This window comes from Nannospalax galili, unplaced genomic scaffold (assembly GCF_000622305.1).
Source record: "Nannospalax galili isolate Female #2095 unplaced genomic scaffold, S.galili_v1.0 scaffold760, whole genome shotgun sequence".
Taxonomy (NCBI): domain Eukaryota; kingdom Metazoa; phylum Chordata; class Mammalia; order Rodentia; family Spalacidae; genus Nannospalax; species Nannospalax galili.
The window spans coordinates 940758-951508 of NW_008347555.1; the positions used below are offsets into that span (position 1 = coordinate 940758).

General features: G+C 49.9%; 1 pseudogene; it reads left to right on the forward strand.

Moving 5' to 3' along the window:
- Window positions 1–304: 304 nt before the first annotated feature.
- On the forward strand, window positions 305–502 carry LOC115072243 (annotated as a pseudogene).
- The last annotated feature ends 10249 nt before the right edge of the window (window positions 503–10751 follow it).

Below are 10751 nucleotides of genomic sequence, written 5' to 3' on the forward strand. Positions count from 1 at the left end.
ATAGGTTCAAGGCCAGCTTGAGCTAAATAGGAAAATCTTATCTTTTAAAAAAATATATGGGGAGCTTGGCACACCTTTAGTCCCAGCACTTGGGAGGCAGAGGCAGGTAGATCTCTGTGAGTTCAAGGCCAGCTTGGTCTATATATCGAGTTCCAGGCTAGCAGGGGCTACAGGGAGGCCCTGTCTCAAAAAGACAAAAAAAAAAAAAAAAAAAAAAAAAAGGAAAGAAAGAAAAGAAAACCACAGGAAAGACTATACTTTCAGGGATCATTTCTATTTATTTATTTTATTTTATTGTCTTTTTGAGACACCACGCCCAGCAAGGAATCATTTCTATAGTTCATAACTAGAGAAGTTTCTCTGACTATGTAGAGGGAGGATGAGACGTAGCACTCCCTCCTGAGCATGAAGTTGACTCTTGGTGCTGCTTTACTGCATCTGCCTTTGCCATTGATGATCTTCTCTTCCTTTGGGAGAATTATAGGGAGGGAGTAAAGTCTGAGTGGTTTTTTAAAAAAAAATTAGCCAGGCATGGTAGTACACAACTTTAATTCCAGCATTCTGTGAGTTCAAGGCCAGCCTGGTCTACATAGTGAGTTCCAAGCCAGCTGGGGCTACAGGGACACCTTATCTCGAATAAGACCAAAAAATAATAATTAAATTAAAGGAGAATATGGGGACAGGGCATGGTAATGCACACCTTTAGTCCCAGCAGTTAGGAGGCAGAGACAAGTAGATCTCTGTGAGATCAAGGCCAGCCTGGTCTACATAGTGAGTTTCAGGTCAGCTATGGCTAAAGGGAGACCCTTGTCTCAAAAAAAAGAGGGGATAGGGTCTGGAGAGATGGCTCAGTGGTTAAGAGTATTAGGTGCTCTTGCAGAGGACCCAGAATCAGTTCAATTCCCACCACCAACATGACAGCTAACAACCATCCCTAATATCAGTTCCAGGGGATCTGATGCCCTCTACTGGCCTCTGTGGACATTGAATAAGGGTGCACTTACATGCAGGCAATATACATAAAATTGAAAAACAAAACAAAACAAGACAGGATTTTACTCTGTAGTCTAGGCTGGCCTGGAACTTGTGGGTGATCTCCCTGACTCTGTCTCCTGAGTACTGGGACAGAAAGAAAAATTAGCAAATCAGTTGTAGGTATAGATACTGAGGGTCAGGCTTGGGGTGAAAAGTAACTCTTAGGTGTGGAGCCTGGAGAGAAGGAAGGTGCAGATGGCAGTGAGCTTCCTGGAGGAGGAGTGACAAGCTGGGCCCCTAAAACCATGTCTGCCTGGTCAGTGGAGAACAAGAGAAAGGCAGTCCACTTCCAGGCAGAGAAGTACATAGACAAAGCCTGAAGGACAGGAATGGTCAAGGCCAGTTTTATGTAGGCAGAACTTCAGACTACAAGTAACAGAAACCCATCACATACTAGCTCAAGCAAAATCCCAACCTACTAGGCAAGGTGGTGCATGCCTTTATTCCCAGCACTCAGGAGACAAAGGCAGGCAGATCGCTTGTGCGTTCAAGGCCAGCCTATATATCTAGTTCCAGGCCAGGCACTGGTTTATGCCAAGGCTCAAGAAACATTCCTAGGGGTACTGGGGATGGAACACCCAGGCCCTTATGCAGGCTAGTCAAGTACTATAACCCCTCCACAAGCAAGCTGAGGATCCCATCCACTACCACTTCTAAGAGTTCCCACCTCAATAGATATCCACAGCACAGCTGTTAGCTAAAGGGGGCTCCAGGAAGAATCCATCTCAAGTCAGAAGGTGTCTTGTCTTGAGGCTACCTTGGATGTCTCCATGGGCCCGTCTGACCTTTGAAGCCCCTTCCAGCCTTAGCTTAGCTCTTTTCCCTCCAGTTTGGGCTTTTATTTTATTTATTTAACTTTTTTTTGTTGTTCTTTTTGAGACAGGGTCTTCCTGTAGCCCCAGCTGTCCTGGAACTCACTATGTAGACCAGGCTGGCCTTGAACTCACAGAGATCCGTCTGCCTCTGCCTCCCAAGTGCTAGGACTACAGGCGTGTGCCTCCATGCCCAGCAACTTTTTTAATTAAACAAAGTTTTATTTTATGTGTATGAGTGTTTATCTACATGTATGTATGTGCACCACATGTATCCCTGGTACCCACAGAGGCCAGAAGAGGGCATCAGATCCCCTGAAACTAGAGTTACAGGTGGTTGTAAGCTACCATGTGGGTGTTAGGAACCAAACCATCATCCCCTGCAAAAGCAGCTAGTGCTCTTAACAGCTGAGTCATCTCTCCAGCCCTTCAAGTTTGTATCTTTTATTAAGTTAGTAACTCTGACTGGAGCCTAAGAAGGGTAGTCTTGCAACAGGACGACCATGACCAGATGCCAGGAAGGACTTTTATGAAGAAAGCATGCCACCTTTCAGCCAGGGGTAGGTATGGCTGTCAGACTTAAGAATCAAAAAGACAACAGCAGGGCCAACCCCAGGATAGGGGGACAGCTGCAGCAGCCAAGCTAGAGCTAATGATCTTGAGCTCTGCTCACCAGGAGAGCAGCAGAAACCTTTCTGCGGTCCCACTCCTGGTTTGTGTTTGGAACAAGTCATACTGACAGAGATTTGAATTCTGGATTAGCTGGATGGACTTTGGCTTGCCCTCTCCAGCCTGGGCTTTCTTATCTGTAAAATAGGGATAATGCAAGGATGGCCAGACCTCAAAGGATAGCAACATTGTGATAAGATGCTGCACACCAAGTGCTGGCATGCTCCTGCAACAGCAACTCTTCCATAAGGAGAAAGCTGTTGCTAATAATTTCAAGCTTTGAGCCTAGCCCTTAGCCTGGAGCACAAGGCAGCACTTTCTGGACCTCAGTTTCTCCATTTGTCCTTCCAGCTCTCACACTCATAGAGTGGGTGACTAGGATGATCTCACTGAAGGGAGGACCCCTTCCACATGGGTCAGTCCATTGGGGGGGGCAGGCGACAGTGCCCAACCAACATTTTCACCAGGCTGGGCAGGCAGCGCCAGGCAGGCGGGAGCTGGTCAGGTTTTTAATTGAACACGATGCAAATGAAATGTAAATACCATGCAAATAAGCTCTTGCCAGGAGGTGTTGGGCTGGGAGCAGAGGGAGCAGGGAGGGGACTGCTGAGCAGGGATCCCTTCTGGGAAGGCCCCCCCCCTCCGTGTTCCAAGCCACCAGGCCATTCCTGTATGGGAAGCACAGCACTTCACTCCCGTAGATGCCTTCCAGAATTACTTCCCTAACCCTCATGCTCCTGGTGACAGTGGTGCTCTAGCCCGAGCAGGAAACCCTGTGGATGGAGTGAGGTTGACACAGTCACACAGAGACACAGTCACACAGAAAGACACACATTTAGACACCGAGAAGCACAGAGTCCCTCCCTTGTCCCCTGCAACAGTGAGACTCACTTGGACACAGCCAGTCACAAATATACCCAAGTGCACATTCAGTCATGCACACAACCTAGTCGCAGAGGCACTCACGTATGTGTGTAGACACACACACACACACACACACACACACACACACACACACACACACTCTGCCCTTGTCATAAAGATTGCAGGACTGTCACTGTGCCGGCTTGAGGGAGCTGGGTGTGGGGCTGTGGGACAGGCACCCTGTGTGGTCAGAGCCTGGTGGCCTGAGCAAAGCCAGACAGTCGGGTTAGGGGGATTTTTTTCAGGGTGGCCTGGCCCTTTGCCCAGCCCCCATCGCAGCACATGATCAAACCCCAGGGCTCACAGTCATGAGATTCCCAGGTGTTGGTACATCCCCAAGTACTCTGGGCCCCATCTTGGGGTCTGGAGTCTCTCTGTGACCCCACAGCGGTACTCCTGAGGCAGCCATCCTTTGGGGGTGGCTGGTCCGGAGTGTCAGGGTCATCCTGCCAGGGCCAAGGGATGCGGTACAGGAGCGTGGGGGAAAGGCTGAGCAGTGCAGACAAATCTCCATTCTACCCTCCACATCTGGGGGTGGTCCCATCCCCCTCTCCGACGTGACTCATGACCTACATTTAACTTTCATTAGCGCCTGTAAGCCCAGCTGGAGGGACAACCTCCAACTTCCCCCAGCAGACCGGGAGCTCTGGGTGGGCCGCCCTCGCAGCCTCAGTTTCCCCCTAGAGGCCTGGCCCAGGGACAGGCGCTGCGTGGGAAGCAGTGCTCAACAGTCCCCTTGGCCTTAGGGAGGGCTGTCCTCCAACCCTTGGAATGAAGGGCTGGGTGTGGCCTTTTCCAGGAACCACCCTCGCCAGACCCCTCCGGATGCGAGGCAGCCTCAGTCAGTCCCCGGCCCCAAGCAAGGCCCAGAGGACACTACGGGAAGAAGGGAAGGGGAGGAGGCGACGGCATGGATCCCGGGGGACCGAGGTCACAGACTCCCGCCAGTCCTCCGCCCCTGACAACCCCAGTTCATAGGCTGGGGCGGGGCTGGGCGCAGATGGGGCCAGAGAAGCCGAGACGAAGCCAAGGGTCCGCGGCGGTGCCGGGCACCCCAGGGAGGCAGTGCAAGGGCCCCGGCCACCCCGGGAGGCCCAGTTGCGCCTGCCTGGCCGCCGCCCTCCCCCTCCGTGCTCTGTGGGAAGGAGGCAGCTGGGGCGGGGGTGGCCGCGGGAGCGTCTTGCCCGAGTGATCGTGCGGAGCGGGGAACTCGGGGCCATGTGGGAAAGACATTAGTGCTGGCCGTCCTGCCAGCCAGGAATGCGCCCCCCCCACCCCCCCGCTCCGCAGCCGCCGCCTGCCTGGCCCAGAAACGGTGACTCACCCGCTCCGCGCTCCCACCCCCTCATCGCGCACCCTGCACAGCCCACCCAGGCCTGGTCCGTGCCTCCAGCCTCCAGCCGCAGCTCCGGCCGGGCCTGGTACCTGCCTCGCCCATCCTCCACCCGGCCAGAGGCTGGGGAACCCCCCCCCCCCCCCCCGTCGCTTCGCAGCAAGGATGGCGTTCTCAGATACACACGCCTCCCCATCGCCCACAGGCCTCCCTGTTCCTTGGACTCGCCCAGAATAGGCACCCCCTTTGAGACTCAGCTCCCGGGGCTGTCACCCTCACACCGGAATCATCCATCTCGGGGTCCCACGACTCAGGACAGGGCCTGTAGCTCAGGGCAGATAAAAAATGCGTGTGAGCTGGGAGCTGGTGAAACAGCTTCAGGCTGGAAAGAGGCCCTCTGTGTAGGAGGGCTGTCTCCAGTGCCCTCCTCTGAATAAAGCCAGGCTACCTACCTCATAAGGCATGTGACCTTGGACTCTTACTCCCAGGCCCTAGCCTTACTTTCCACATCCCTAGAGCACGCACTCCCTGTGGCTAACAGGGCCGCCCATACCTATGCGGAAGTGACATCTGAATTCCTCAGCTTGGGGCCTGCTGCTGACTGGTGATATCACTAGTAACCATGGCTGTTTAACGAACATTTACTAGGTGCCAGCCTGAGACCCTTAGCTGAAGGTCTCATGTAACCCAGGCTGGCCTAGAACCAGGAGAGGAGGACCTTGAACTTCCTGGTCTTATTGCTTCCACCTCCAGAATGCTGAGATTATAGGCTTGTGCCACTATGCCTGGTTTTATTCAGTGATGGGAAATCAAATGCTGGGTTTCCCTGTGCAAAGCATGCACTCTACCAATTGAGTTACATCTCCGATCCCTTTTTTGTTTGTTTTTGTTTTGAGACAGTATCACTATGTATCTACTCAGGCTGGCCTGGAACTCAAGAGTGATCCTCCTGCCTCTGGTCCAAGCTACTGTCATCCCTCTTGCTTGGTGAACAGAAGGTGCTCATGGAGGATTACTTCTAAGAGGCAGTTCCTGAGCTGGCTCCCAGGGTTCTGAATACATACATGCCACACATGCACTCATACACACCCTGCAGCTCTGCAGAATGAATATAGGAGCATCAAGAACAAACGGGACTCCAGTAGGCAGCCCCTTGCTTCTACCACCCCCCTCAGAAACCCTGCAACCAGCCTCTACCCAAGGCCACCTCTCATAACTTTTAATAAGAGGTAATAGCACCAAGCAGCGGGCATCAGCTTCAGTTTTAATTATCTAATTTACATTTAATTTTCCCTACCAACGTGATGCAGTTTATTAATGTTTTACCTAAGAGCATCCATTCATGGTCCGAAAATGCATTCACAAAACTAATGGGCATTGGTTCTCTTGGAGGAGGCCCCTGGTTCAGAGTAGGGGACCCTATCTGAGGTCTCAGGTCACAACATCCAACAAACAACAATTCTTAGCACTAGAATAGTTAATGAATGAATACCCCAGAATTCTTTCATAGCATGCCTCTTCCCTGCCAGCCTCCAAAAATAATGATCACTCTGCAGATGGTTTATGGGATGTTAATCCTTGTATCTACTCTTATAGGCTAGTACTAATAACCACCTGCTTTACAGAAGGCAAAACAAACCCAGAAAGTGTCTTGTCTAGACTCATACAGCAACCTAAGCAAAGAGCTGGCACTGCAAATTTCAAGAGTATAACTTGAAGCCCATCCATCCCTCCTCAGAAAGTCTCTATCCTGGTCCTGCAGACCCCATCTCCATACTTTTTAAGACCTTGAGTCTATGGACAAATGTGTGCTGTAGTTTGCAAGATGTCAGTGGGCTAGGAGGAGAAATACAGGAACCTGGTGAGTCAGAGACTTCAAAAGGTCCCTGAGGATTTGGTTTTTCAGGCTTGCTAGTGCCCAGTGGCTGTGCCATCCATGGTTGATTATACCCAGGAGGATCCTGGAAGTTACATGGGGTTCCATCTTTCCTTCACTGGCCCCAAGATGAAACAGCCTCCTTCAAAGCAGAGATGACAGTTGGGAATGATGACAGAAATCTGCAGTTCCAGCACTCAGGAAGCAGAGTCAGAAAGATTATGAGAGCCAGACCAGCCTGGCCTACCTACATAGTGAGACCCTAGTTTTTTGGGTTTTGTTTTTAATATTTTACATATTTTTATGGGTATACATGTATTGCCTATATGTATGCAAGTGCACCTGTGTCATGCAATGCCCAAGGAAGACAGAAGAGGCCTGGAAATAGTGTTACCAACAATTGTTAGCTGCCATGTGGGTGGTAGGATTCAAACCTAGGTCTACTGCATGAACAATGAGTGTTCTTAACCTCTGAGCCATCTCTCCAGCCCTGAGACCCTAGTTTTAAACAGCAAGAAATAGGGGGCTGGGGAGATGGCTAAGCAATTAAGAGCACATATGACTCTTCTAGAGGACTTGAGTTTCTAGAACCCATGTCAGGTGGCTCTCAACCACCTATAACTGCTTCTAGAGGATCTAACATCCACTTATGGCCCCTGCATTCACAAGGCAGAAACACATGAATTAAATTAAAATAAAATAATAGATATAATAAATAAAAAACCAAAGCAAAGAGGTTAGAGAGATGATTCAGTGGTTAAGAGCATTGACTGCTCTTGCAGAGGACCCTGGTTCAGTTCCCAGCTCCCACTTGTTGGCTAGTAACCATCCTTAACAACAGTTCCAGGGGATCTAACACCCTGTGGCCTCCATAGGCACTACAGGACAGGGTGCATGACACGTAGGCATAACACTCGTACACATAAAATAAAAATAACTAAAGTAAAAAAAAAAACAAAAAAAGAAACCCTCCCAGCACTTGGGAGGCAGAGGCAGGTGGATGTTTGTGAGTTCAAGGCCAGCCTGGTCTACATAGTGAGTTCCAGGACAGCTGGGGCTACAGGGAGACCCTGCCTCAAAAAGACAAAATAAAAGAAAAAGAAAAACCCAAAGCAGAGAGGATAATTTCCAGGATGAAAAGGAGAACAGACAACCTGAAATGCTGAACTTGGAGCTGGTAGAAAGAATACTTAGGCCCAGGACAGATGGACAGTGTGGGTATTTATTTTGACCTCAGCTGCAGGGGTACAATGTAAAGTCCTAATCTACTCCCAGCTACAACTGGGCAGGCAGTGTTGATACTTGCCCTAGCCTTGGTAGCACCCAAGAGAAAGCAATATACTTTTTTTTTTTCAAGAGGAGAGAGAGAGAGTCTCATTGGCCTAGAACTCAGAGATTCATTTGCCTCTACATCCTGAACACTAGGATTAAAGGCATGCACCACCACGCCTGGCTACCAACATAGACTTTTTTTTTCTTTTGAGACAGGGTCTCCCTGTAGCCCCAGCTGGCCTGGAACTCACTATGTAGACCAGGCTGGCCTTGAACTCACAGGGATCCACCTGCCTCTGCCTCTGGAGTGCTAGGGATTAAAGGCATGAGCCACCATGCCCAGTCCAATATAGACTTTTAGCTCACATCTTGGCCAGGCCTTGATCTAATGGACAATGTGGATGTTCACCTGAGCCTCATTCACCCCGTAGGGGTCTGTGACCTTTCACCCTGGCTTTGACCAGGTTCTCCTGGCAGGCACAAAGTGTGTTTGATCTTTGGCCACACACTGGATAGAGGAGCAGTGGACTCTTCACTGATTCTAAATCAGCTAGACTCCTGTCTCGTGGATCCCTGGTACCACCCTTACTCTCCAGATCAGTGGATGTGTTCAAGAAGTGACACCCTGAACCAGAGCCTTGACCTGCTCTATCCTTGAGCCTCCGTTTTTCCATGTTGCTTGTTTATCACATAAAAGGGGAAACCAGGGGGTTGGAGAGATGGCTCAGCAATTAAGAACACTGACTGTTCTTATAGAAGACCTGAGTTCAAATCCCAGCACCTACATGGCAGCTAACAACTGTCCATAACTCCAGTTCCAGGGACTCCGACAGTCTTTTCTGTTCTCTGCGGGTATTGCATGACACAGGTGCACTTACCTCCATGCACGCAATACATGCATACACATAAAATAAAAAAAATAGTAAATTAGAGGGGCTGGAGAAATGGCTCAGGGGTTAAGAACACTGGAACACTGACTGTTCTTACAGAAGACCCAGGTTTGAATCCCAGCACCCACATGGCAAACAACTGTCCATAACTACAGTTCCAGGGGATCCTACAGCCTCTTCTGTCCTTCGTGGGCATTGCACAACACCGGTGCACTTATATACATGCAGGCATAACACTCATACACATAAAATAAAAATAATAAAATATATTTTTTTAAACAGTAAAAAAAAAAAAAAAAAAAAGCCAGGCATGGTAGCACACACCTTTAATCTCAGCACTCGGGAGGCAGAGGCAGGCAGATCTCTGTGAGTTTGAGGCCAGCCTGGACTACATGGTAAGTTCCAGGCCAGCTGGGGCTACAGGGAAACCCTGTCTCAAAAGGATTAAACAAAAAAAAAAAAAAAAAAAAAAAAAGGGGAAACTAAGGCCCAGAGATGCCAAAGGACAACTCCAATATCACCAGTAAATTGGGTCCAAGGCGGAAGTGGAATTTATATCCTGGTCTCAGCCAGAGGTGGGACTTCAGAAAGCTGAGACACAGCACTGTGTGAATAAACAGCACCTTGGTGTTGTCAAGTCCTCATCGGGCCTGTGTGTGTGTGTGTGTGTGTGTGTGTGTGTGTGTGTGTTGCTGGGAGTGAGGGGTGGTGGACCAGGTGTCAGGGGAGCTGCTGCAGCCACCTTCCTGGTATTTTTAGCCTTGAGAATGAGCTGAGCTCAGGGCTCTGAGCTCCCTTGTTGTTGGCAGGGCAGGACATGGAAAGGTTCCCCCCTACCCTGCAACTGCTACCTACCACCAGCTTGAAGCAGGATCAAGGGAAGGTGGGCCTGGAAAAGGGCAAGACTCTAGAGACCCCAGGCCCTGACTTCTTGTGCCCTCTCCCATCCCATCCAGGTCATTTTATTCTATGTGTTTACTTATTACATTTATTTGTTTGGGGGGGGTCACTCACACGTGTGCACAGCAGCTGTGTAGAAGCCAGAGAAACAATTTTCAGGAGTATGTTTTCTCTCCCTCCAACATGTGGGTCCAGAGGATCAACCTTACTTAGTTTGTTAGACTTGGCAGTAAGTGAACCATATTGCTAGCCCCATGTCATGTCATCCTTCGTTTCTTTTCTTTTTTTTTTTTGGTCTTTTTGAGACAGGGTCTCCCTGTACCCCCAGCTGGCCTGGAACTCACTATGTAGATATGCCTGGCCAATCATGTCCTCTTTCTAATGCCCCCTTCCCAAGAGGAAAATCAAGCTTCGAGGAGCAGTTGCCTCCATTTGCTCCCTGGTACCATCAGCTTCCCTTGAGGAGTTATAGGCCTGTTCTTGCCTATGTCAGGTCAGAACTGTAGGGTTCCCATGACAACAGATGACAGCAGTAGAGGCTGCTGGCCACAAGGTCAGAGGTGAAGAATATGGAGAAGCAGAAGATGGATAGTTGTCCATATGGGAATAGAGGAAGGGTGAAGAACCCTAAAACTACAGCTCACTCTTGAGCCTTGAACCTCCGGAAAGGCCTAGAGCCAAGGTTAATTGCTGTTGGAAGGTATTCACAGCAGTGATCAGGATAGCTGGGCAGGGAAAGGGCAGGCTCCCAGTTGTGCTTTTGGTGGAGACCAGAGCTATGGGTAGGGCTCAGATGGAAATCTTAGACCCTGACTCTTAGTTTAGCAATCTGCTCCTTCTAGGTTAGGGTCCCAGGACCCAAGTGTTCCCTAACCTCCATTTTCAGGAAGTAAAAGAATCCTGAAACAAACATGGTGGCACATGCCTTTAATCCCAGCACTCAGGAGGCAGAGGCTGGTGGATCTCTGTCAGTTTGGGGCCACTCTGGTCTACATAGTGAGTTCCAGGCCAGCTGGGGTTACAGGGAGACCTTGTATCAA